The following is a 24048-nucleotide window of genomic DNA, read 5'->3' as shown; positions in this document are numbered from 1 at the left end:
GTTGCAGAAGTCACCACCCAGGGGACTTGAACAAGCAAACAAAAATAACCTGTGATGCCAGAGAAAGGGGCAAGCATGGCCTCCAGCACCATTTCTGGTTGCAAAAATGACTGCAGAATGGAAGCCTTTTCCTCCACCACACCCCATCTGCAGAGAAAAAGAAAGCTCTTAAAAGGTGTGTCCCTACTATAACCTATAACTCTGAGTCAGATTGGGAACCTGCGTTGAGAATTTTGGCCTGCAATCTTCTGCTGCAGCAGGAACCAAAATAGCTGCAGCTCCTCCTGCTGGCTCCTGTCACCCACACACCCCCTTAATGGTGTGTCGCAAAACACATCTGGATCCCGGCTTGTCACAGCAGATGAGGGAGGAGAGCAGACAAGAGAGCTGGAAGGGGATGGAAGGGAAAACAAGAACTGCTTTGCCTCCTCCTGCATTTGAGAAAGGAAGTGCCCATTTGCCAATTGGCCAGTCTCTCTTTTTCTCTGGTTCACCCTGTTGTTTTGGCCAGTGGCTCTCAAGAGTCTCTGTTTGCTCCTTCAAAAGTCTACCTGCTGAACTATTGTTTTGCAAATGGCTTCTCAGCATTTCCACCTTGTGTTTTCTAAATCCCTCCTTGAGGCCCACTGCTTTGGCGAAACGTTTTCTTCAATGCTTGATTTATCTTTGTTTGACCACGCTTGTCCTCCCACTGGGGACCCAAAGCATCTTATAACATTTTATCCCCACAACAGTCCTCTTAGGCTGAGAGTGTGCAACAAGCCCAGGGTCCCCCCCCCCCGCAGGTTCCATGACAGAGATGGAATTTGAACTTGGGTTGCCTGGATCTGATCATGACATTCTAACCACTGCATTGCTTTGGCTCTCAGGAGAAGAAGCTGCCGCATGCTAAATGGGATGTTGGTCCATCTTACATAGTGCTGTGATGAGTAGGAGCTCTCTGACACCAAGGTCTCCACTGGATTCCTTCCAAGCCCTCTTACGTGAAGTCATTTTAACTCGAAGTGCTGGGAACTGAACTTATGAGCTTCTGCCTGTGCTGTGCCGCTAAGCCCTTCTTCCTAGTGGCACTACCCACTCTTCACCTGCCTTCTAATTTAAATGCATGAGACTGCCTGGTTCCAAGTCAGAAACCCTTGGCCTTACTGGCAGTGGCTGTCCAAAGTCTTGAGTGCTAGTCTTTCATGTCACCTCTTATCTGATCCTTTTAATTTGAGATGCTGAAACTTCTGTATGCAGAGGAGCTGCTCTACCGCTGAGTAAATGGCAAAGGAACAGCCTCTCTAACCCTCCCAACAACAGTCAGGACATGAATCCACACCCAGCTGGTTACAGAGCATCCAGGAACTTCCCATGGTGGTTATATTACCTTGCCAGGTAACTGGAAGGGCCAGCAGCCCCCCCCCCCCCGCCCCAGACTATCCAGCTCACCAGTTAAGATCTGCCTCCCAAGTCCTGCTCTCTGTGTCACTGCCTTCAGAGATGAGGCAGGAGGCAACTAGAGACAGGGTGTTTCCTGTGCTTTACTGTTGTCTTTAAAAGGTCCTTCCCTTCCTTGAGGCTCACCTGGGCCTGCCTTAAAAGGTAAAGGTATCCCCTGTGCAGGCACCGAGTCATGTCTGACCCTTGGGGTGACGCCCTCCAGCGTTTTCTTGGCAGACTCAATACGGGATGGTTTGCCAGTGCCTTCCCCAGTCATTACCGTTTACCCCCCAGCAGCAAGCTGGGTACTCATTTTACTGACCTCGGGAGGATGGAAGGCTGAGTCAACCTTGAGCTGGCTGCTGGGACTGAACTCCCAGCCTCATGGATAGATAGCTTCAGACAGCATTTCTGCCGCTTACCAGTCTGCGCCACAAGAGGCTCTGGGCCTGCCTTACTAGCATTTCAATCCAGGCCCAAACATTTCTTTTTACCAAGGTCAGGGTAATTGGGGTATGTGTGTGTGATGTTCTAGTTTTGGGGCAGAACTCTGTGGTTTGAAGCAAATTCTACCATAAAGTTTTGCCCAAAAGCCAGAGCATCACTCCCCCCGCCCCCACATCTTCAATCTGTCAACAGCCTTTTCGGATGAGGTCAGTATGTTGGGGAGTTCCCAGAAAGCACTCCTTTCATCCCCCTCCAGCAGTGAGGGTGGACCTGGCCTGTATAAACACAGGAGTCTGTTTTTTTAAATGACCTTGTAGTAAAATGGATAGTAAATAGTTAACTGGAACCTGATTAGGAATGGAGGAAAACACCACCCCTGAATTTGTTCTTCCTTAGCTTTCAGATCCTGTGTTAATTGGGAGCTGGGTTGCAATAAATAGGTTTTGTTCTGCAGATCCTGTGAGTACATAGATGTATTGCCCCCCCCCACCTGAGATTACAAAAGATCTGTTTCTAACCACCTTAAGATGAAGTTCTGTTAGAGAGCGGACTTTTGAAAATCACTGTCAGCTCAAAACAGCTTCAGGCGAGCAGTGGCCCACCAGGACTTACGCAGCCATTAATCCGTCACCCAACCCTGGGTGGGTTCTGCTGTGCGGAGCCAAGCAGGGCTACCCTCCTGGTGGATCTCTAGTAGCACGCTGGAGGCCAAAGAGCTTGCCGGAGCGGGGTTACATCTGGAGATGAGTAGGTGGGAGTGATGTGAAAGGAGGCCTCCAGAGGGGCTGAGCGCACCAATGCTCCAGGAAAATAGCCCTGACGATTCAAGCACTGAGTGGGCCAGGCCTGGCGTCGGTTCAGACAGGCTCCACATAGCAGTGCCCTGCTGGGGCTCCTGAAGCTCTGGGAAGTGAAAGGAGGTTTGAGGCATCCTGGGAGGTGGGTGAGCCAGGAGCAGAAAAGCAGCCCAAGGCAGTCATTTTCCCCCACTGGGGCCCAAATTGTTCAGAGTTATCAGCAGAGGCAGAAGCGCTGCACCATTTCCTGTCTGTGTGGAATGCAGGCTCCTGGGGGAAGGGATTAGAAGGATTATATTATTATTGGTTATCACTGAAAAGAGGTGGGGGACAAGCAGAAGAAACCTCTGCTGTTAGGAATTCTGCCTAATCAGAGCAATTATTAGCTTTTTTCCTCCTCCCATTTTGCTCGGCCCTAGCAGGTACTCACACGCCTGTCTGGCTCCCAAATTTCTCCTCCAGGCTAAAGGCTTATTTGGTTGAAAAAAGAACTCCTCCCCAGGTCCAAAATTAAGGGCTATTTAAGTAGCCCTGGATATGCCCAGGCTAAGTGAGCTGATGTCCTGCATAGTGCTTTGAGAGCCAGCTTGCTTAAAGAGCGGGGTCTCTAATTGGGGAACTGGGTTTGCTTCCCCACTCCTCTGCCACATGCAGCTCGCTGGGTGACTTTGGACTAATTACAGTTCTTAGAGCTCTCTCAGACCCACCTATCTCACAGATTGTCTGTTCTGGGGAGAAGAACAGTAGGCAGATGTAAGCCACTCTGAGACTCCTTCGGGCAATGGTAGAATGGCGGCTTCTAATCCGGTGAGCCAGGTTTGATTCCTTGCTTCTCCACATGCAGCCAGCTGGGTGATCCTGGGCTTGCCACAGCACTGATAAAGCTGTTCTGACCGAGCAGTGGTATCGGGGCTCTCTCAGCCTCACCCACCCCACAGGGTGTCTGTTGTGGGGAGAGGAAAGGGAAGACGAATGTAAACTGCTTTGAGACTCCTTTTAGTAAAGAAAAGCAGGGTATAAAAAACAACTTTTGTTCTTCAAAAAAGCAGAGTACACAAAACCAGCTCTTTTTCTTTGTGCTAAGCCATGATTCTCGTTCTGAGATATTGCCACATCCTGCAGTGATGTAATTTTGATACAAGCTTGAGGGTAATAGCTGATCTACAGGATCAGCAGGAGACCCAAGCAATAGGGTCATCTACAGAAGTGGAGTGCCAGTAGTGTGCAGCACTGCTTTTGTGCTACTAAATTTGCAGTATGCACCATCAGTTATGGTTGGCCTACTGTGGTTGTTAGGATTTGCCACATCAAACTGGAAACCTTGAAAGGCTGTATGACAAGAGGCCCCAAATTTGCAGTCTGTGGACACTATTGGAATTCATGAGAATTCTGCATAAAATGGCCACCATGGGACAAATCACAAAATAGCTATGGGGGGAGGGGGATCACAAAATGTTGGAAGGATCAAAGTCAATATCTCCATATGACAAGCGTTGTTTCCAACTGGGCGTTCCCTGCAGACCCAAAAGTAATCCCTCTTGAGGTCTTTTTCTGAAGCATTTCCGACTCCTGTGAGGTAGAGGAAGATCAGGATTGTTTCTTTGTTTTAAGGAAAAACTGTTTTATGGAACAAGCAAGCAATTTCCAGGAAAGACATCAGCCCAAAACATGAGCCTCCTGTGAGAACCGAGCTTGAAGTCTGAGGCAGGAGTGAGATCCACAACCTCTGATTGGCTCAGAAGCAGCTTCCCCACAGAAGCCAGTGGATTCAAACAGCCTAGCCGCAACCCAATTGGACTGCTAGCAGTAAGATCCTTCGGTGATCCAATCGAGTGATCCATCACAGCTGTGAGTGATCCATTGTCCTACATTTGTAAATATATATTTGGGGGGGGGGTTGTTGTGGGGTTTCCCCAGTGCAGTCTTGGCACTACTTGTTCCTCAGGGCCTGCAAGGTGGAGTTCTTCTGCCAAGCTTTTGGTTGAGGCTGGGCCAAATGCCGGGTTAATAAGAGCAGGTCCCCCCCCCCATCCTTGTGAAATCTGGACCCCCCCAACCGGGCTAATAATTGCTCCTTTGATTTACACCTGCTTAGATATACAACTCAGAACAGATTAGTTGAGGAATAAGGGTCTATAGAGGTTAGTTACTGTTGCCATCTATGCTAAATTTGATCTTTTTTCTGTAATTTGTATAGTTGCCATCCTATGGGGTTTTAGTGTTTTATTATGCTTATAAACCGCCACAAGCCATCTGGCCTGGGAGTGGCCATATAGAAATCCAATTAATAATCCTTATGCATGGTTCCTCTATATATTTGTGAAACAGCCTGGGGGGTGGAATGTGTCCGGCTGTCCAAATTGGAATAGCGTCAATCAGGCTGAAGCCAGCAAAGTTGGCTACACCCCGATTGGCCCTGCCCCTGCAGCTCCCGCCCTCTGTCCCTGGACTCTAGCCTCTTTGTTCTCAGACACGCCTCAGGGTCTGCTAATGAGGGCCTCTTGGCCTGCTAGGCTAGCCCTGCTAATGAGGGTCTCTCGGCCTGCTGACTGCCTGCTAAGGAGCTCTGTCCCGGGCCTGCTAATGAGCTGGCCAGCCCCCGCCCACCCCACTTGATCTGGCAGCGAATTGTGGCCTAAAGACACCTTAAGCTGCCTGGCCGAGGACCAAAGGAGGGGGCCCTTTCAAGGCCCATTCTTAGGAACAGGCTTTGAAGCTAGTTAATAAATAAATAATAAAGTAAGTTCTGGCACCAATAAAATGCTACAATGATTCCAGTGCCTGTGTGTTCCTGAACCCATGGATTTAACACCATGGACACCGCAGTGGGAATCAGGGCTCTAGTATAGGGTTGAGTGCTCCAGGGCGCTTCGGCCACACTGACGAGCACTAATGCCCGAGCTGGCCAGCAGTGCAGAGGAAAGGGGAGGCAGCACGCTAGCCGGCACCTGCACGCAGGCACAGAGTTCTGCACCTGCATGCAGGCACCTGCTAGAGTGCTACCGCTGCCCCTCTCTTCTGCGCTGCTGCGCTGGCCACCTTGGGCATTGGTGCTCGCTGACCAGCTGAAGCACACTGAAGCGCTCAACCCTACTCTAGTATTTCTACCCGCATGCTCATTCTCATACTTGGAACGTTGACGGGTGTTACTCGGCCTGTGTCCCGTCACAGACATACACAATGTGCATGTGATATGAATGCAGTTTTCTGCATCACTGATGCCATGCTGCTGGAGATTACAACCACAGAGCAGTGGTTATTAGCTATGATATTGAAAGACAGTCTTCTTCTTTGTATCCTTCAGCTGGTGATTGGTGGAACAGGTTGTCCTCTCAATCAATAAGCTGCTGTAGGTGCTGCTGGAGTTTTTGCCCTGTTTATAATATGTTTCCACTCTTGGTGATTGTGGCAGTAGTTTTGGCCATATGGATAGTCAATCGCTGGTTTCTAAGGTCTTCCTTGATCTGTTTAAGCCGTGTTTTCATTGGTGCCAGTCGTTGGATCTTCCATTCAGTTGGTTGTCCTCACCACAGGAGTTTACGAGGCAGTCTGCTGGTGTCTGTTATGCAGATATGGCCAAACCATTGCAGTCTGCATTTTTAGATCTGTTCTTTAATTTGTGGCTGGTTGTCACATTTTGTCCGAATTGTCTCATTTTGATTATGATCACAGAAAGACAGTTTAATTCTGAGTAGCAAGTGTTGGGAACAATGAATCCAGGAGAAGACCATGGCTTTTGTGCCTTCATTTTGAGCTTTTCTAGGAGTCTCTGCTAAATGTAGAATAGGTAGAGACTATACTCTAGACGAGCAAAGGCAGTTCTGTGTCTTTTCTCCTCTTTTTGGAAGGTGCCAGTTGAGAGGGATAGATTCATGTTGACTCTGCCCAAGGCATTGTTTGATTAATTCAGTGGCTGGGGATGCTCAAACACCCCCTGCTTTGGCCCACATCCTGTTTGTCTGTTGCGATCTGGCAATGATGTTTTCGTGGGCTGTGTGTCCATCAGCCTGTGCATGGTTGTTTGGCTGGTGGCTTGAAGTCTTCCTGCCCAACAGTACAATGCAGTTGGCTTTTTGTGCCCCAGTGTTCTTGCACGTTTCTGCTTGCCGACCTCTAGTTTGGCTGCTGCTCACCTCAGCCAACAATGGTTTAAGTAGACAGTGAAATCAGTTGCAAATCATCTGAATTGGTCAGAAATGAATGCTCTATTAAGGAAAAGAATCCAAGGGCCATTCCGCACAACCCCCTATGTAGCCAAATGTAAGCGCTATTGTAAAGCGCTACAATTATTAGCGGCAGGTCTTAATAATGCGCACAGCTATTCCTACTGAAAAAAAGGCTCTCCCACTAGCGCTGTTTTCGTTACCCACAAGTTTCCGGTCTTGCCAGAATCGCAACAAAGAAGGCGATATTTTTCCTCACTTCTTCCCGCCCCCGGCCATCAATCAAACAGAACAGCCAATGAAAGGTGTTCATGCTCCCGAAAAGCCCCTTTCCCTTTAAAAAATGTTTTTTAAAAAACCCAAAACACCAGTAGCAACGAATATTTGTTCATTCGATGTCTCGGAAAGACCTTTTTTGCTGGCATAGGAGCTGGCGCTTAATTGTTTACACGCTCCTCAAGTAAAAAAAAAAAAAAATCCACCTCCCCCCCATGGGTGCAGTTTCTGGCCAAAATTACGGGCAGTGTTGAACAGGGGGCTGTATTGTGCTTGGAAACTTTAAATACAATTGCAGAAGGGAGCTTTTCTTTTTTTTTTCTTTTTTCTTTTACTGTTAAGCACTTCTGAATTGCTTGTGGAGGGATTTCAGCCGAAGAAGCCTCGCTTATTTGTTGCTTTCGCCGGTTTAAGGGGGGAAAATGTCGATTGCGTCTCCGGAAGCTCGGGGGCGAGAGCTAGGGAGGGACATTCTTTCTACTGCTATATTGAGAATGCACATGTCTTTTTTGGATGTGTTGCAGGTTATTCTCAGGAGTGGAGCAGTTTTTTTTAGGAGGAATCCGCTTTTGACGATTCCCCGAAAAGCGCTACATTGAAGTGCTTTTTGAAGGAGTGTTGCAGGAATGTTGTGGATTGTGTACAACGTCGTGCAGAATGTTAAAAAATAGCATTACACAACAGTTACATTAGCACTGTGTGGAATGGCCCCTAGTGTTCCGTGTTCATCTGTGTAGTCAGCAGCATTAATGATTGCCACTCTCTGTGGATTGGCAGTCTTTTCATGCATGTGCAGCTTGGCAAAAACCCAATGCAAAGTTGTTGAGCAGGTAACTGTGTCCCTCAGCATCAACTTGAACAGACCCCAAATAGAGACCCAACTCACACCTGAATGCAATAGAGGTTTGACTGTCAAACATGTTCACCAAACAAATTTAGTGTCCAGCAGCACCTGTAAGACCAACACAGTTTTATTCCATTGCCACTGGACTCTAAACTTGTTCTGCTGCATCTGGCAATGATGTTTTCGTGGGCTGTGTGTCCATCAGCCTGTGCATGTAGACCATCACGGCTACCCACGTGAATCTATGTTCACCCAACCTTTATGAAATCTGTCGTGCAAACAGGAAGCTAGTGCTGATCCTGCCATATTTTTAGCGATGAGTCTCTGATATGTGACCTCTGGCCGGGCTGCCATGAAGCAGGAGGTGCGGGTTACTCCTGGGCTGAGAGGGAGGGAGGGGAGGATTTTGTTTCTCTGCATCCACAACTTCCTCTGCCCGTAATGAATGACCTGTCTAGCCAGGGAGCTTCCAGGGCTGCAGGAGGAATGCTGTGCTGTGTTTGCAGGAGTGCCACTGATCATACTGATAAGGCAGAGCCAGCAGCTCCAAGACCTTTGTGCACTCGAGGAGCAGCAGTGGTTGGCTTTTATGCTGCGTGAAAATCCTCTGTGCAAGCCTTGTCAGCCCCATGATTTCATTAGGATTCCTCCACCAGATTAGAAGGTTTGTTTTTGTACCCCACTTTTCATTACCAGGAGTGGCTTACAGTTGCCTTCTCTTCCTCTCCCCACAGCAGGTACCCTGTGAGATAGGTGGGACTGAGAGAGCTCTGAGAGAACTGTAACTGGGCCAAGGTCACAAAGGTAACTGCATATTCAGGAGTGGGAAATCAAACCTGGTTCTGCAGATTATTGTCCACCACTCTTTAAACACTGCGTCGTGCTGTTGAAAAGTTACAATTAGAGTTACACAGAACCTCACTTCCTGAACTTTTGTGGTTGGCTCCGCCTCTTATGGCTCCATTTGGTGATTGACTCCATCTTCCACAGCAGTCACTTTGTGGTTGGCCTACCACTCTGTGTCCAAGTTCCAAAGCTATCCACAGCATCAACAGGGGCTACTTGGATGCTGCTGAGAGGCCGCCAAACTGAGCACAGGGTCTGTCCCCAGTACCTGATTCTTCAGATAGAGAACTCCAGCATGTGGCGTTATAGTGCACTTAAGCTATTGTCCTTGATTCCAGCCTTGCCTGCATGCATTTTTAAAAGTATGCTGGTGAGCATCACCACATCTTATGGGCATGAATTCTATAAGTGAATTCTGTAGCTCATATGAACACTCTCTTTGAATGTCTAGCAAACACGCCTTTATTTCTGAGGCTGTCTCCGGGTGACAATATATCAAAGATTTGGAGGTGGCATGGCAGAGAAACCAATCCCTGTCCTGTACACATCTTTTTTTTTGTGTTCTGTTATGGATACTGGTTTTACAGGAGTGGCAGAGTTGTCCCACTGCCAATGGGGTTTGGATGGCTTCTACACTGCATCATGTAGAAAAGGGGTAGTCAAACTGCGGCCCTCCAGATGTCCATGGACTACAATTCCCATGAGCCCCTGCCAGCATTCTCTGTAGTCCATGGACATCTGGAGGGCTGCAGTTTGACTACCCCTGTAGAAGAACATGCTGGGGACTGGCTGTGGATCATGTCTATTTCCCACTGCAAAAACAGTTGCCTCCATGGAACCTACTATTAAATATGTCCCACTTTTCCTAGAGGTTGGAAGTCAGTGGCAGGGGCTCATGGTCATTGTAGTACGTGGATATCCGGACAGCCACAGTTTGTCCACCCTTGGCTTATGTGTTTCCCCATCTCTTCTGAATGCCAGTTGTGTTGTGTAATTCTTTGCTGTGATTTTCTCAGGAGACAGCAGCCAAATGTGGCCCTGCAGCCTTGTCCTTAGAGACTGTTCCTTACCTACCTCTGCGCACACTGTAGGCCAGACTCACTGGGTGTAGTGCGACCTGCTTTGCCCTTTTGAAATCAGTTGCCAGTCAGGGAGTGCCAAAGGGGTGGGGGAGGCAGCTTCAGGAAGACAAAGCGCCTAAAGAAAAGGCAAGGCTGGTTGTAAGCAGGCTGCTGAGCCCTGCAAATGGTGTTGTTTTTCTTGTTCCCCAGTCAATTCCTTTCACACCTGCCTTTTTCTTCCACTTGCTTGGCCAGAGCAGGAAAACTCAGTGACTGTCAACATTGGCATGCATGCACACACACACAAACACACATCTTCTTGTATTCCTATGCTGCTTAAGCCGGAGGAGAGGCTTTTAGAACTGTATGCATTGTGAAAGACTAGGGGCATTTCCACACATCGGTAAAAATAATATTACTCCTCACCTTTTTGCTGTCTCACTCTTGTCTGCCACCTTTTGGCGCTTCTCACCCTCCATGACTGCTGCTGGAAATGGTGGAAGAGAGCAACGTGCTTTACACACAATTCTCTTCTGCCCGTCAATCAATCCAGGCAACCAATCTCCTTTCTTCATGTGTTAAAGGTCCTGCAATGACCGCTAATCTTTTTTTTAAATTCATAGTTCACCGTTTAAACACCTATGCATTTAATCATAGATGCATGGTGCTTTTTGAACGGGATTCCTTATGGAATCATGAGTCCTTTGATACTTTTAAAAATTAATCTCGGTTCTGCATTTGGGGGGCGGGGAGAAAACTTTAGAGAGGCATGCTTTGTGTTACAACTTTGAAAAAATTATTTTATTTCTGACATCACCTGCACGCTTGTCTGCCTATTCGTTGCTCCAGGAAGTTAGCCATTTAAAGAAAAGACATTCCTGTCCTGGGGAACAAGGGAGAGGGAGTTGGGTGCAAGGGCAGGACAAGGCAGGCGCCTTTAGTACGTTTGAGCCTCCATACCTTCCCTCTGCTGGTTGCCTGCTGGTTGCTCTCCAGTAGCTCTCACTAAATAGATTGGGGAATCCACTTTATGCGATTCCCCAACTAGTGCTTTAAAATGGAGGATGTAGTGAGCTGTTTGCTGCCCAGATGCTGGATATCAGCGACATCATATGGAGGGGCCAGAATATCATGACTACATAAGGTAAGCATTCCACTAAATTTAACGGGTCGAAAATCCCGTAGTTATTGAATTAAAGAGGTGGATTTTAATGCATGATTTTAATTGTTGATTCTCTCCTCGAACACGGAAAGTTTTAAAATGCTGATTACATTACTGCAGACAAATAAAGGCCAAAAAAAGAAAAGAAAAGAAGCAATAGGAGATATGGATTTAAAAAAAAATCATGTCCTCCTTTTCTTCCTAATTGGGGCTCAAAGCAACTCCCCTGTTCCACTTTAGCCTCACAACAAAATGATTATGAGTTGCCTTAGATTAGGCTGAAGGAGGGAACAGATCCAAGAACACCTGCTGAGTTTTCATGGCACGTTGGGAATTCAAACCTCGTTGTTCCAGGTCCTAGACCTACCCTGTGCCCTACATCAGGGGGAGTCAATTTTTTTTATCACTGAGGACTGGTCAATGCTTGACAATTTTACTGAGGCCCGGGGGGGTAGTCTTTTGCCGAGGGACGTCGCCACCGCTGCCTGAGCCCCTGCTCCACTTGCTTTCCCGCCGGTGCCCCTGACTTCCCGTCGCCTGCGGGGGGGGGCGATGCCAGCAGCACCTGCACAGTGCCATGCCGAGGGGGGCCCCAGCCATGGTGGCCGCTGGAGAACACCAAAGGTGAACCCGCTGCAGAGTGGCAGGGCAGCCCCCGAGGCAGGAGCCGGGGAGGAGGATGAGGAGGAGCTGCGGCCCGGTACTGACTGATCCATGGACTGGTCCCAGTCCCCAGACCGGGGATTGGGGACCACTGCCCTACATCATGCCAATGTCTTAAAGGGAAGTTTGGCAACCACAAAACGTGACTTATCTGCTGTTTGCTTCATCAGACATCTGCCAAATTTCATTTACTGAGAGACAAAATAGTATCAAACGTTTGTAGTAATAGATATAGATATATACTTTAGTTCTTTCTATTTTACTGTAAAACGTTTTTCTTCATTCAGAGGCTTGTGTGTATATGGGGGGAGGTTCCATTCATAAAGAGGTAGAAATTCAATTAAAAACAGCAACAACAGGTACACATGACATACTGAAAGGCAGATCCCAGCTCACTTGATTATGCTCACCAAAATGCTACTCCAAGTAGATTGCTTTCGAAAGAGGCTGAGGCCTTGGGCTGAAATCAGACATGCATCGCAAAGTGCCTTAAAAATGCACTGGGGAAACTGCCTGCCACTTAATGTACATTATCACCATTCACACTTTATGATTCTCCAAAAGTAAATTGCATTATGTCTCCTTCCAGGTAGCACAGGGGAAGGCGGTGCCCTTGTCTCATAAGAGGCGAGGCTAGACTGCTCCACAACAAGGCCCAGCCACAGACACAGAAAGGCCAGCAGTTTCCACCCACCCCTGCTTTGCAGCTTACTCTCCCCTTATGCTCCAGCCAATCTCAGGCTGCTTTCTCCATCCCTGACTCTTAACATTTCAAACTGATTCAGATCCCTCCTCCTCACCTTATTCCTCCCCACATTTTATTTTTCTTTGCAAAAATGGGTTTCTAGCAAGACTTTAGGGATAGAAATAAAGCCAGAACCATAGATAAACATATATAAATAAACGACAATAACATTGCACAGTGGCAAACACTTTAAATGTCAGATGTTCATTTGTTTACTTCCTTTCTCCCCAGTAGGGACCCAAAGCAGTTGATGTGGTTGTCCTCTCCATTTTAGAAGAAGAAGAGTTGGTTTTTATACCCTGCTTTTTCCCTGCTTGAAGGAGTCTCAAAGCAGTTTACAATCACTTTCCCTTCCACTCCCCGCAACAGACACATGAGGTCCCTTCCAATTCTATGATTCTGTGATTCTATGACACCCTTGCAAAAGTTCCTTGCAAAAGTTTCAGTTCTTCAGAAGCACAGAAGTAATACGAAAGCTTTTAACAAAGGGATTTGATCTTTAAAACATGTGTTTATGGTCTGCTGTAGCCCGGGAATGTTTTTCATTGGCAGGGTTTCAACCTGCACGGGCTGCTTAAAAGTATAAAATAGTTTTTATTTAGAAATGAAACCATTTTGTAGAGAAAGAGTCCCAGCTAACTGTTCTGCTGCCTTTGTTTGGTCTGTTGTGGAGGCAAGCAGGGAGGAAATGTGCTCAAAGGAGCAGAAAGCCTCCAAAGAGCCCATCAGGACACTAGAGAAGATTATCTGAGAAAACATCAGGAAGTTCCTAAGCTAACATGCCAAATACACCTCTCTCTTGATGCCCCCTGTAGAGGTTCTTCTGATTCCGTTGATTCAGGCACACTGCAGAGCTTGCCCATTCCATTTTACTTTACACTTTTTATGCTCTGGCTTGCTTTTGGGAGGGTTGGGTGGTTGGTTTTTATGCTTTGGCCTATTTTTAAAATCTGTTCGGTTTTGTGTTTTTGAGACACCTGGAGCAAATCTCTGGAGAGGCAGGGTCCCCCCCCCCCCCGCCCATTAAGAACTGAATGAGGATAGACTGTCAGCCGAGGACCTGGTTGACTTTGGCTGGAGTCCTCACTGTCCCATGGAAGCTTGCTGGATGCCCTTGGGCTAATCAAGTGTTGGCCACCAAAGCAATCGCAGAGGGGTGTTTGTGAGAGTAAAAGAGTAAGTTTGGTGTAGTGGTTAAGAGCAGCGGCTTCTAGTCTGGAGAAGCGGGTTTAATTCCCTGCTCCTCCACATGCAGCCAACTGGGTGACCTTGTGCTTACCACAGCCCCGATAGTGCTGTTTCCACAAGGCAGTCCTGTCAGGGCTCTCTCTGCCCCACCTACTTCACAGGGTGTCTGTTGTGGGGAGAGGGAGGGAAGGCGATTGTAAGTTGCTTTGAGACTCCTTTGGGTAGTGAAAAGTGGGGTATAAAACCAATTCTTCCTCTTCTTTTGGACTACTATCATGGGGCACTGGTAGCATTAGAATCATAGAGTTGGAAGGGGCCATACAGGCCATCTAGTCCAACCCCCTGCTCAACGCAGGATCAGCCCTAAGCATCCTAAAGCATCCAAGAAAAGTGTGTATCCAACCTTTGCTTGAAGACTGCCAGTGAGGGGGAGCTCACCACCTCCTTAGGCAGCCTATTCCACTGCTGAACTACTCTGACTGTGAACATTTTTTTCCTGATATCTAGCCTATATCGTTGTACTTGTAGTTTAAACCCATTACTGCGTGTCCTCTCCTCTGCAGCCAACGGAAACAGCATCCTGCCCTCCTCCAAGTGACAACCTTTCAAATACTTAAAGAGGGCTATCATGTCCCCTCTCAACCTCCTTTTCTCCAGGCTGAACATTCCCAAGTCCCTCAACCTATCTTCATAGGGCTTGGTCCCTTGGCCCATTAGAGCAAAGTGGGAGTCCAGTGGCACCCTGAAGCCTCACCTGAATCTATCCATGGGCAGCACTGCTGAACTTCATTCCGTTCTTAAGATATTCCATGAGAGAGAAAGGAGACTGTGTGTTTGGCCACTGCCTCGTGCACCCTTGCTCCAAGCAGCATGTGATGGTCTGCCTGTTTCTCCCAGTTTTATCTTCCCCAAACTCATTGGCCAAGGTCACCCAGCCTTCCACAAGAGCCGTGGGATGTCTTGATACGCTAGACTAGCGATTCAAAGCAAAGTTCCCCCTTTCTCAGTCAATTGTCTTCAGATTGCGCTGTTAGGAACTTCTGCCGCCACAGCATCCCAGCCCTCCTTCTCCTGGCTTGGCATTCCTTGAGGAAGTCGAGGGTGTGTGTGTGTGTGTGTGTGGGAGGGGCGTTCTTTTGCACTGATGAATGCCAGTGACCAGTCTCAGGTGTACCCAAGAAAGCTGGTGTCACAGGCCCTTCACTCTCATGGTCCCAGGTTTCTGTAGATCCATGGCACATTAAAACAGGGCTTTTCCACAAGCCTTTACAAAGGAAGAATATACACCGCAGCACCCTGCCCGATTGTTTTAGTGGGTGAGCATAAAGCCGCACATAGCTCCCCCTTGGATTCTTGGCATCGGTTCACCTCTCTAAGCATCTCTAAGAAGCCCTTTAGTCCCATAAGAATCTCTGCCTGTCATTCCCTTCATATCCTGGTGATTCAACCATCCAACCTGCTTGTCCAACAGTCCTTAACTTAAATATTTCATTGTCTTTTTTTTTTCAAGCCCTATTTGGTTTCAGACTGAGCCATACTGGGAGCTGCAGCTCCAGATGTAAATCACAGCATTCAATAGCTGTGTCTTGAGTAGATCCCCTGCAGCCTAATTTAGTGAGAATGAAGTTCATGAATCTGACAATGAGGGTTTGAGGCTTAAGGCCGCCAAAGTTTTAGCAAGAGTAAATGTGTTCGTTTTTAAGGCTCTGCAAGACTCTGTTTTGTTCTTGCCGCAACAGGCGAACACAGCCACCTCCCCACTCTGGACTGGGGACTCCAGCTGAAGAGGAGAATTTGGGCTGGGGCCACTTTCATCGCCCTTGCAGCACCGTGACATGATAAAGTGTCTCTGTCAAAAATCCCTTCTTCTGCCATTAAAAGGAAAGGAATCCTGTCCTCCCTGCTGTCTGGTCACTCTCCTGCTGCCTGCTGTGGCCCCGAGCCATTTGGCTGTTTTAATCTGTCGATTCATTGATTAACCATTGTTGAAAAACAGCACGTTTCATTGACTAAAAATCTTTATTAGGCCAACAGCCCAGAAAGCTTTGCAGCTTGGGGAACGGGTCGGAGCAGAGATCTGCGGCAGAATGAGAAAGGGGGGGGGGCCTGGGGCGTTGCTGATCCATCTGAAGGGGCTGGCTGCATTATCTTCCTCTAGAGTTTGTCTCCTGCGTGTTGCCTCTGGAAAGGTGGAGGCAGAATGGGCTGTCTTCTCCCTGAAGTGGAATTGAAGCTACAGGGAGAAAAAGAAAAAAAGATGCTTGGGAAACACCTGGAGATTTTGGGGGTGGATCCAGGAGTGGGTGGGAATTGGAGCAAGGGGAGGGGGTGCTCTCAGTGGAATATAATGCTATGAAGTCCACCCTCCAAAGCAGCCATTTTCTCCAGGGGAACTGATCCATTTAATCTGGAGAAGACTTGTAATTCCTCTCACATGCCCAGTCTGGGATGTTTATGGGTTTCTCCTACAGGCCAAATAGCAGCAGCTAGTCCTCCATTCAGTACTCCTTCTGGTTGGAAAAGTGGCACAGATGAATGGGGCACTGAATATGATGGGACCCAGGACAATGCACAACCTCACATTCGCCAGTATTATGTCTAACACAATCTGATGCAGTCTGTTTCCTCTGTGATGTGTGAATTGGCCTCTGCATGGGGGTCACGTGGGAGAGATGCGAAGGCCTCATGTGCCTCTGACGTATTTCTTCACTATTGCAGCAAAGGCACTGAAGGCAGAAGGAATGTGTGTCTGAGTCTTTTTGCAAGGGTTTCCTCTCAGGCCTAATACCAGTCTTGGGGTTGGGTGAATGACACAAAGCATATCGTGTGTGGCTGAAATATTGTTTCCAGACCAAGACTGCAGAGCAGTCTTCACAGCAAAACCCAGGGTTGCCAATTCCAGGTTGGGAAAAACCCAGAGACTTTTGGGGGTGGAGCCTGCAGAGTGCTTAGTTTGGTACAATACTTCAGTGGGGTAAATACCACAGAGTTGACCTTCTAAGCAATTATTTTCTACAGGGGAACTGATCTCTGTTGCCAGAAAATGAGCTGTAATTCCGGGGGATCCCACATCCCCCCTGAAGGCTGGCATCTCTAACAAAACCCCAATAGCTAAGCAAGTGTTTTTATTTCTTTATTTAGCACATGTATATGCCATCTCTTCTGGAACTCACCCGTGCAAACTCACAATGAAACGAGATAAAAAACATACAAACATAAAATTAAAATTAAGAAGCATTACAACCTGTCAATAAAAAATATAGAATCATAAAAAGCACATAAATGTGCAAAAACTTATTTTTAAAAAGCCCAAAACATTTGCATACAATATGTTTTGTTTCGTCAAAATATTACAAAACACTGTGCAAGCTTTCAGGTTCTGCAGAACTCTTCCTCCGGTTGGATGTTAAAAGGGGATGGGGAAAGAGAGAGAAAGATGTTCAAGCATCATCTTAATGCTCTCTTGGGTCTTAAGAAGCACAAGCAGAATTGTGCTGAATGAAGTCCTCTTTTCCTCCTGTCCCACCTGCAGCAGCCTCTGTGCCCTTGAAACTATGCTTGCCTCAGTGAGCCCCCAGGAACAGTATGGGGATGACCCAGGGAAGGTCAGCAGGGGGAGGGGGAATCAGCTCTCCCTTCCCTTGTATTCTGCTGGTAGAATTGCTGTTATGCCAACAGAATGGCAACTTAGAAGCCAAACCGCTGCCTGGAATGTTGAGCAGATTTGCCATCAGAGAAAAAGTCTCTAACAAATTTTTGGCAATATTTGTTATAGAAAATATTTCCACAATGAAAAGGGCTCAAGAAAAATGAAAGGAGGAAATCCAGAGGAGTAAATAGACTCTGGAAATAGATCATCCTAACATTATTGGGCTGTAGTGATAAAGCAATTGAATTGTTGAAGGAATCCTGAGTCGATGGGCTGTTGTGGGTTTTCTGGGCTGTGTGACCATGTTTGGGCAGTTTTAGTCCCTAATATTTTGCCGGTAACTTTGGCTGGCATCTTCAGAGGTAGGAAATAGAATGGAGAGATCCCCAATCTTGCCCTGTCCTACCTCTGAAGATGCCAGCCACAGTTACCAGCAAAACATCAGGGACTAAAGCTACCGGACCACAGCCACAGCACAGAATACCCACAGCAGCCAGATCTAGCCATTGTCACTTTGGGGAAAAGGCAGTCGCGGCAGGTTGAGACAAGGAGAGGGTAGGGGAAATTGCTGCATGGATGTCCTGTTACCATTGCGGGTGCCTTTAAATTGGAAGCAGGAACAATAGTAACGCAGAGAACTGTTGCCACAAGAAGCAGCCTTCATCTGATGTAACAGATTTCTGCACATAATACCCTATTTGGCTGGTTTTCAGGTGCCACAGAGCTCTTTGTCATCTGCTCCCAGATGAGAGAAAACCGCTTTTGAGAGTCCTTGCCAAATTGTTGGATTTTGCCCTCTTCCTAACAGGTTTCCCGTCCTTCAGTCACTCAGTTTCAGAGTTCTTTATCCCACAGAAACCTAAGCTGCTTCAAAAGCTGTGAAGGAGAGTCTACCTGGTGAACCATGCACGTCTCACACGTCCCCAGAGTCCTGCCTTGTTTCTGTCACCAAGTGAGGTCACTGAAAGGAGCACTAGCAACTCTGAAAAGGGAGAGCTTTGGGAGCCAGAAAAAGAATACCTTTGTGGGGGACAGTGGTTTCTCTTGCATTTTTATTCTGAAGCCTTTCAATATTTGGATGAAAATAAAAGGAAGAAACCCATTAATTATAGCAAACAATGACTTATCCCAAGGTAAGTACCATGGACAGGAGGCTGCCCATTTAATGGTAGACACAAGGATGTTCCCAAATCCACCTCTTGAGAGCCAGCATGGCAGCACTTGGTCTACAGAAGGGCCAAATTTATGTGCAGGCAGATTGCTGTGGTATAGGGAGATCTGGGGATTCAGGGGCAGTTTCCAGCACTGGTGTTAGAAGAAGAACTGAACAGAAACCCTCTGGCTCCCTGTACTGTCTAGGCCAGGGGTAGTCAAACTGCGGCCCTCCAGATGTCCATGGACTACAATTCCCAGGAGCGAACGCTGGCAGGGGCTCCTGGGAATTGTAGTCCATGGACATCTGGAGGGCCACAGTTTGACTATCCCTGGTCTAGGCTTTGAGATGTGAAGGCGAAGGAGGGAAATTGAAAATTTCAGGGTGTGCAGGTGTCTTTTTTCCTTCTCCCTGAGGCCTCCCCAAGCCCATTTTTCCGATGGAAATTTGGAGGAGGGGTATACTTTTAAAAGCTCCTAGGAAATGCCTTCTGGCTTTGAATGAATGCTTTCAAAGCCAAAGTGGGTGTGCTGTAGACACAGGAAGCTCTCAAATCCAAGATGCATTTGTGCTCCTAGAAGGGGGATACCTAGTCTTCTTGAGGGGATCATACCAGGCTTTCATTGCTTCTTAACAGTTGCATGCCTTCTGTTGTCCTTTGGTCCTGATGTGCTTGACCTTGCGGTTGACCTTTTTACCTCTTTCTCAAACCACTGTGACACATTCACCCACAGACTGGGTAACAAGTAGCTAAAAAAAGATCAGAATGAGATAGGGTAGGGAGGCTCAGAGGAAAATTCTTGAAAGTTTCATTGATAACTGAGCTCTCTAACCGGATAGCAAAAATTAAGATATAGGAGCCAGGAAAGCATAGGGTGCATCCATTTGCAGCTTTTAACATTTCAATTTTTTTCCTGAAAGAAAACTCGGGGGTGGGGGCAAGATTGTTTTCCATGGCTTCAAAATGCCCAGAAACAGTAGATCTCTGTCTGGATCCAATCTTCCTGTCCTTGGACACTGTGGCTGCCAGGAGCATCCCTGAGGGGGCCCCTGCTCTAACCACTACAGGTTGCTCAAGATGGACCAACACAAAGCAAAAATGGGCACTCATGCTGGTGAAAATATAATTGGCCATTTGATACTGTAGTGATATCCCAGAATTTGCTTAGAAATGAGCTACAGCCTCTTGTCAGCCTAAGAGGGGTTGGTAGACCCAGGAGATTAAAATCAGTACTCCTACCCACATTTATTTGCAAGAAAAAAATTGTGTTGAGATTGGGGATTGGAGGGCTGGTATGAAACCAGGCATGATTCCTCATTCCTCCACATGCAGCCAGCTGGCCAGTCACAGTTCTCTCAGCCTTACCTACCTCACAGGCAGTCTGTTGGGGGGAGAGGAAGGAGAGGCAATTGTAAGCTGCTTTGAGACTCCTTTGGGCAGAGAAAAGCGGGCCTAAAAAACAGCTCTTCTTTTCTTAGGGCTGTTCTTGCAGAGCAGTTCTCTCAGAGCTCTCTCAGCCCCACCTGCCACACAGGATGTCTGTTGTGTGGAGAGGGAGGGAACGATGTTTGTAAGCTGCTTTGGGACTCCTTTGGGTAGTGAAGAGCAGGGCATAAGAAACAGTTCTTCTTTGATTCTTTCTGGTGGGAAGTGGATAAAAATTTGGGCAGGCCAGCCCTTACACATAGGTGTGCAAATTTTAGCAGAACTGCTATAAGCCAACGGGTGGCTGGTGTGCTGAAAGAGTAAAATGGCTGGCATGTGAGAGAAGAGGGAACCTACTCAACTAAGTCTGCTAGTGCAGGAGCCGGGCTGCTGAAAGGTAAATTCAGTTGCTATTACCTTTCTTTGCAAATCCCCCTGGAGGGTGACCAGCCAGTGGGACTTGGGGGCTAGATGCTATTGATTAAGCCTCTGTTTCTCATGAGGTGGCCTGAAAAGGCTTTTTGGATTGCTAGCAAGCCTGGACCTCTCCCCTGCCTTTTGTAATCGCCTTGAGCATGTAAGTCATGTAAGAGGGAGAAAAGTAGAGTATAAATGAAAAAATGTAAACAAAGACGATAAAACAAAGTCCTCCAAGTGTGGAGAGGCCGGCAACTGGGACTGCATTGTTGGCAAAGTTTTAGTATATAAAGCTGCTTAAAAGAATAAAATAGTTTTATTTAGAAGAAAAACAACTTTGTATAGAAAGAGAGGAGAGGGAGACCCAACTACCTGCCTGTTGTTTTGAATTCATTCAGCCTGTGCTGAAAGAAGCAGGAAGTCTCCAAATGAACCAGTCAGGACATTGGAGAAGATGATTTGAAAAAAAAACAACAGAATTTACTAATCTAACTATGCTAAATACACATCTCCTCTGATGCCCCCTGCGGGATATTCTTCATATGCTTTTGAACCAACCACATTATAGATCTTGCATATTCCGATATGCGTAACCTGGATGGTTTCCCTGTGGATGAAAGAACCCATGCCTGATGTTTTGATAATATTTACTTTAGTTACAAAAGGGAACTCAAGTAGAAGCAGAAGCCTTCAGGGCAATTAATCCTTTGCTTGCCGTCACAGCCCCAAACAGAGATCTGGCACCCCAAAGGCAGATCAGCAAACACATCTCTGCCCACATGCTCAAACCTACATGGTGGTGCAGTTGCTTTGTTGGACTAGGATCTGGGAGTTCCAGCTCAAAACTGCACTGTCATGGATGCTTGCTGGGTGACCTTGGGCCGGTCACACACTCTCAGCCTCACCTTCCTCCCTCACAGGGTTCTTGTTTAGGATAAAAGGGAAGAATGGAGAAGAAAGTGAGCTGTTTTGGGTCCCTGCTGAAGAGAAAGGCAGTAGGGAAGGAGGTAAGAAAGAGAGAGTGAAAGAGAAACACACTTGCTGCACCTGGCTTGATTGAGTCACCTTCTCCAGGTTCTCATGGAGAACAGAGCAATAGCAATTAACACCAAATGAGGAACATTAATATTCTTTTGTGGCACCTGCCAGCTCCTACCAGGTCTGTCGTTTTAAGCCAAGCCTCATGTGTTGGATCTGTCCAAAATACCTATATGATTATTCTATTCTATGTTATAATATAATATTATATAAGTGAGACATGGAGGGGAGGGCTCAAGGGAGCCAAGGTACTTAGCAAAGTGTTTCCTAGCATCTACTCCCCCCCCCCCCCTGAAAAACAAAGACCCAGTCCTGGCTTTCTTCCACCTCACTGGAGCAGAAGGCCCTTCAGAAGAATCCAGGAGGAATGATCTTTGTGTTTGCATCAGGCATGCTCATTTGGAAATGGCTGCATCCATTCTTGCTGGATGCTTGTCTTGGAACCTCTCGACATTTTGTAATTGCTCTCCGATGGCAGCCATTTTGTGATGGTGTCTGCCAGTCATTCTCAACCTTCGAGAAATGCCCATGGGTTCAACATGGTTGGGGGTGGGGAAAGAGATTCATATTTGTCATTTTCACAAAGTTGGGTAGGGAAACTTCATTCTTTTTCCTGGCTGCATTGAGGCCTGTAGAGAGCAAACATGCAGCCTTCAAACAGGGGGGAAAAAACAGGAGAGGGGGGAAAGAACTGGTTGTTGGCAGAGTTTAAATCTGCAAAAGGGTATTGCAGCACTGTGCTGATTAAGAGAATAAAATAGTTTTATTGTGAATAGAAACAACTTTGTGTAGCAAGAGGTGGGAGAAAGAGAGGCTTGGCAGCCTAATTGTTCTGTTTTGCATTCATTCTGTTATGTCGGCAAGCAAGAACGAAGTGTGTTCAAAGGAGCAGGAAGTATTCAGAGAGCCAATCAGGAAGCTGGAGGAGATTATTTGAAAACCATCACCAAATTCTTAACTATGCTAAATACATGGCTCATCTGATTCTCCCTGCAGGACATCCTTTATATGTTTCTGAACCATGCACACTACAGATCTTGCATATCCAAAAATGTACTGTTTCTGGAATGGTACAAAAACAAAAGATTTAATCCTTTAAAAAGAAATTACACGTGCATTTTACATTATGCAATTTACATGTAATATCTAATAATAATATCTAATGATAGTTTTAATGAGGATAGCATGGAATTTGTAGTTATTAAAAGTAGTAATCTAAGCTTATATTAGAAATATTTTATCAAAATATCTTCTTTATTATGTGTTATTATTTGGCTAGATTACGTATTAGGATTGCTAGTATGTCTTTATTTTCTCTAAACCAGTTTCTGTGTTAAGATCTTACTAGAATTTAACAAATTGTTATTAAGATATAAGAAAAATGAATATAAAGTATGCCAAATATTATAATGCAAGTTTTATCATATGTTATAGATGCTGTACTTTATATTTTTTTTTCTTTTCCTTCTAAATATAAAATAGAAAACTGGAAAAAACAACACATGGGATGGCAGGGAAATGAACTTTGCCACCGATGATGTCGCACTAGACTTGAACTCCAGGATCCCTCCAAATAGCTGAGTAACACCTGTGCATTGATCATGCTTTGAAATGGGTATCTGGATCCAAAAACTCTCGGCTAGGAACAATATTCCCTCCATCTCCCTCATAATAAATCTGTGAGGAATATCCGTGTGCCCATTTTACAGAGATGGGATTGAATGCTCCTGACTTGCCAATGCCAGCCATCTGGGGCAGAGTAAGATTTGAACCAGATCAATCCAATCTTTGCCTAGTCACCTGGGCGGTTTGTACTATATTGTGACGCCTTCTTGAATTTCTATCACTGTTCAAATCCCAAATTCTTCTGTTTGGAAAAGACTCCCTTCCTCCCTCCACAAGAGGATCCTGTTCAAATTGGGGGCTGAAAAGCAGAGGGGATGTGCATCTCCATCTCTGATTCCACCTCCACCACCCTCCGCTGTCTCAGGCAGAGCCCCGCTGCCAGAGATGATAATCAAAGCTCTTTCAGCCCCTGCCCTTTGCAGGCGCCCGCTCTGTCTTCCAAAGTCTTTTATTTACACTTTTATTGCTCTTGTTTTTGCAGCGGCTGACTCTGCTGGAGAGCCGAGCAATCCTTCAGATCTTGGCTGGTGGCAGAGATCCACCTAATCACAGTCATTATCTGGTAGCAGGTAATGGGCATCTTTCCCATGTTAATTTGGACAGAGAAAAGATGAGAGTGGGACACTTCTGGGAAAAGAGATGGCTTCTCGCCCTCTCGGCGGTTAGAATTCTTTACTTGCCTCTCGCTCTCTCCCCCCAGTAATGAATAGAAAGACTTTCTCCTTGGTAATATCAGAGTCATTTTGAATGATTAAATGGGGATTTTCTCTTCTTCCAAACCGGGATATTTGCCCAAATGCTGGCATTTCTCTAACTTTTTGACCTCAAGCATCTTTCTTAACATAGTTTCAGAGGGTAACCGTCTCAGTCTGCAATAGAACAGCTGGATTTGAGTCTAGTAGCACCTTAGAGACCAACACAATTTTCAGGAGGTGAGCTTTCCAGAGTCAAATCTCCCTTTGCCAGATACTTTAAAAACATACTTTGTGTGTTGAGCCCTACCCCCACCCTCATCAGCCTTCCTGCAGCTATCTTTTTGGCAAACAAACCCAGAGAATATGCAGCTACAGCATGCCCCCAACTGCTGAGTGTGCAAGGTTTACGTTGGAATATGCAAAATCAGTA

At 46.6% G+C, this 24048-nt stretch overlaps 1 protein-coding gene across 1 annotated transcript in view; it reads left to right on the top strand.

The window, feature by feature from the left end:
• The first annotated feature begins 4278 nt into the window (after positions 1-4278).
• WASF2 (WASP family member 2) overlaps positions 4279-24048 on the top strand; it is a 90440-nt gene continuing 70670 nt past the window's right edge. The window contains exon 1 of the mRNA XM_077337758.1: positions 4279-4514. The gene's annotated coding sequence lies outside the window, so the exon portion shown is untranslated. The remainder of the gene's footprint in view (positions 4515-24048) is intronic.

The sequence above is a fragment of the Paroedura picta genome, chromosome 5 (assembly GCF_049243985.1).
Source record: "Paroedura picta isolate Pp20150507F chromosome 5, Ppicta_v3.0, whole genome shotgun sequence".
NCBI classification, from domain to species: Eukaryota; Metazoa; Chordata; class Lepidosauria; order Squamata; family Gekkonidae; genus Paroedura; species Paroedura picta.
This window is presented reverse-complemented; position numbering and strand designations above follow the sequence as displayed.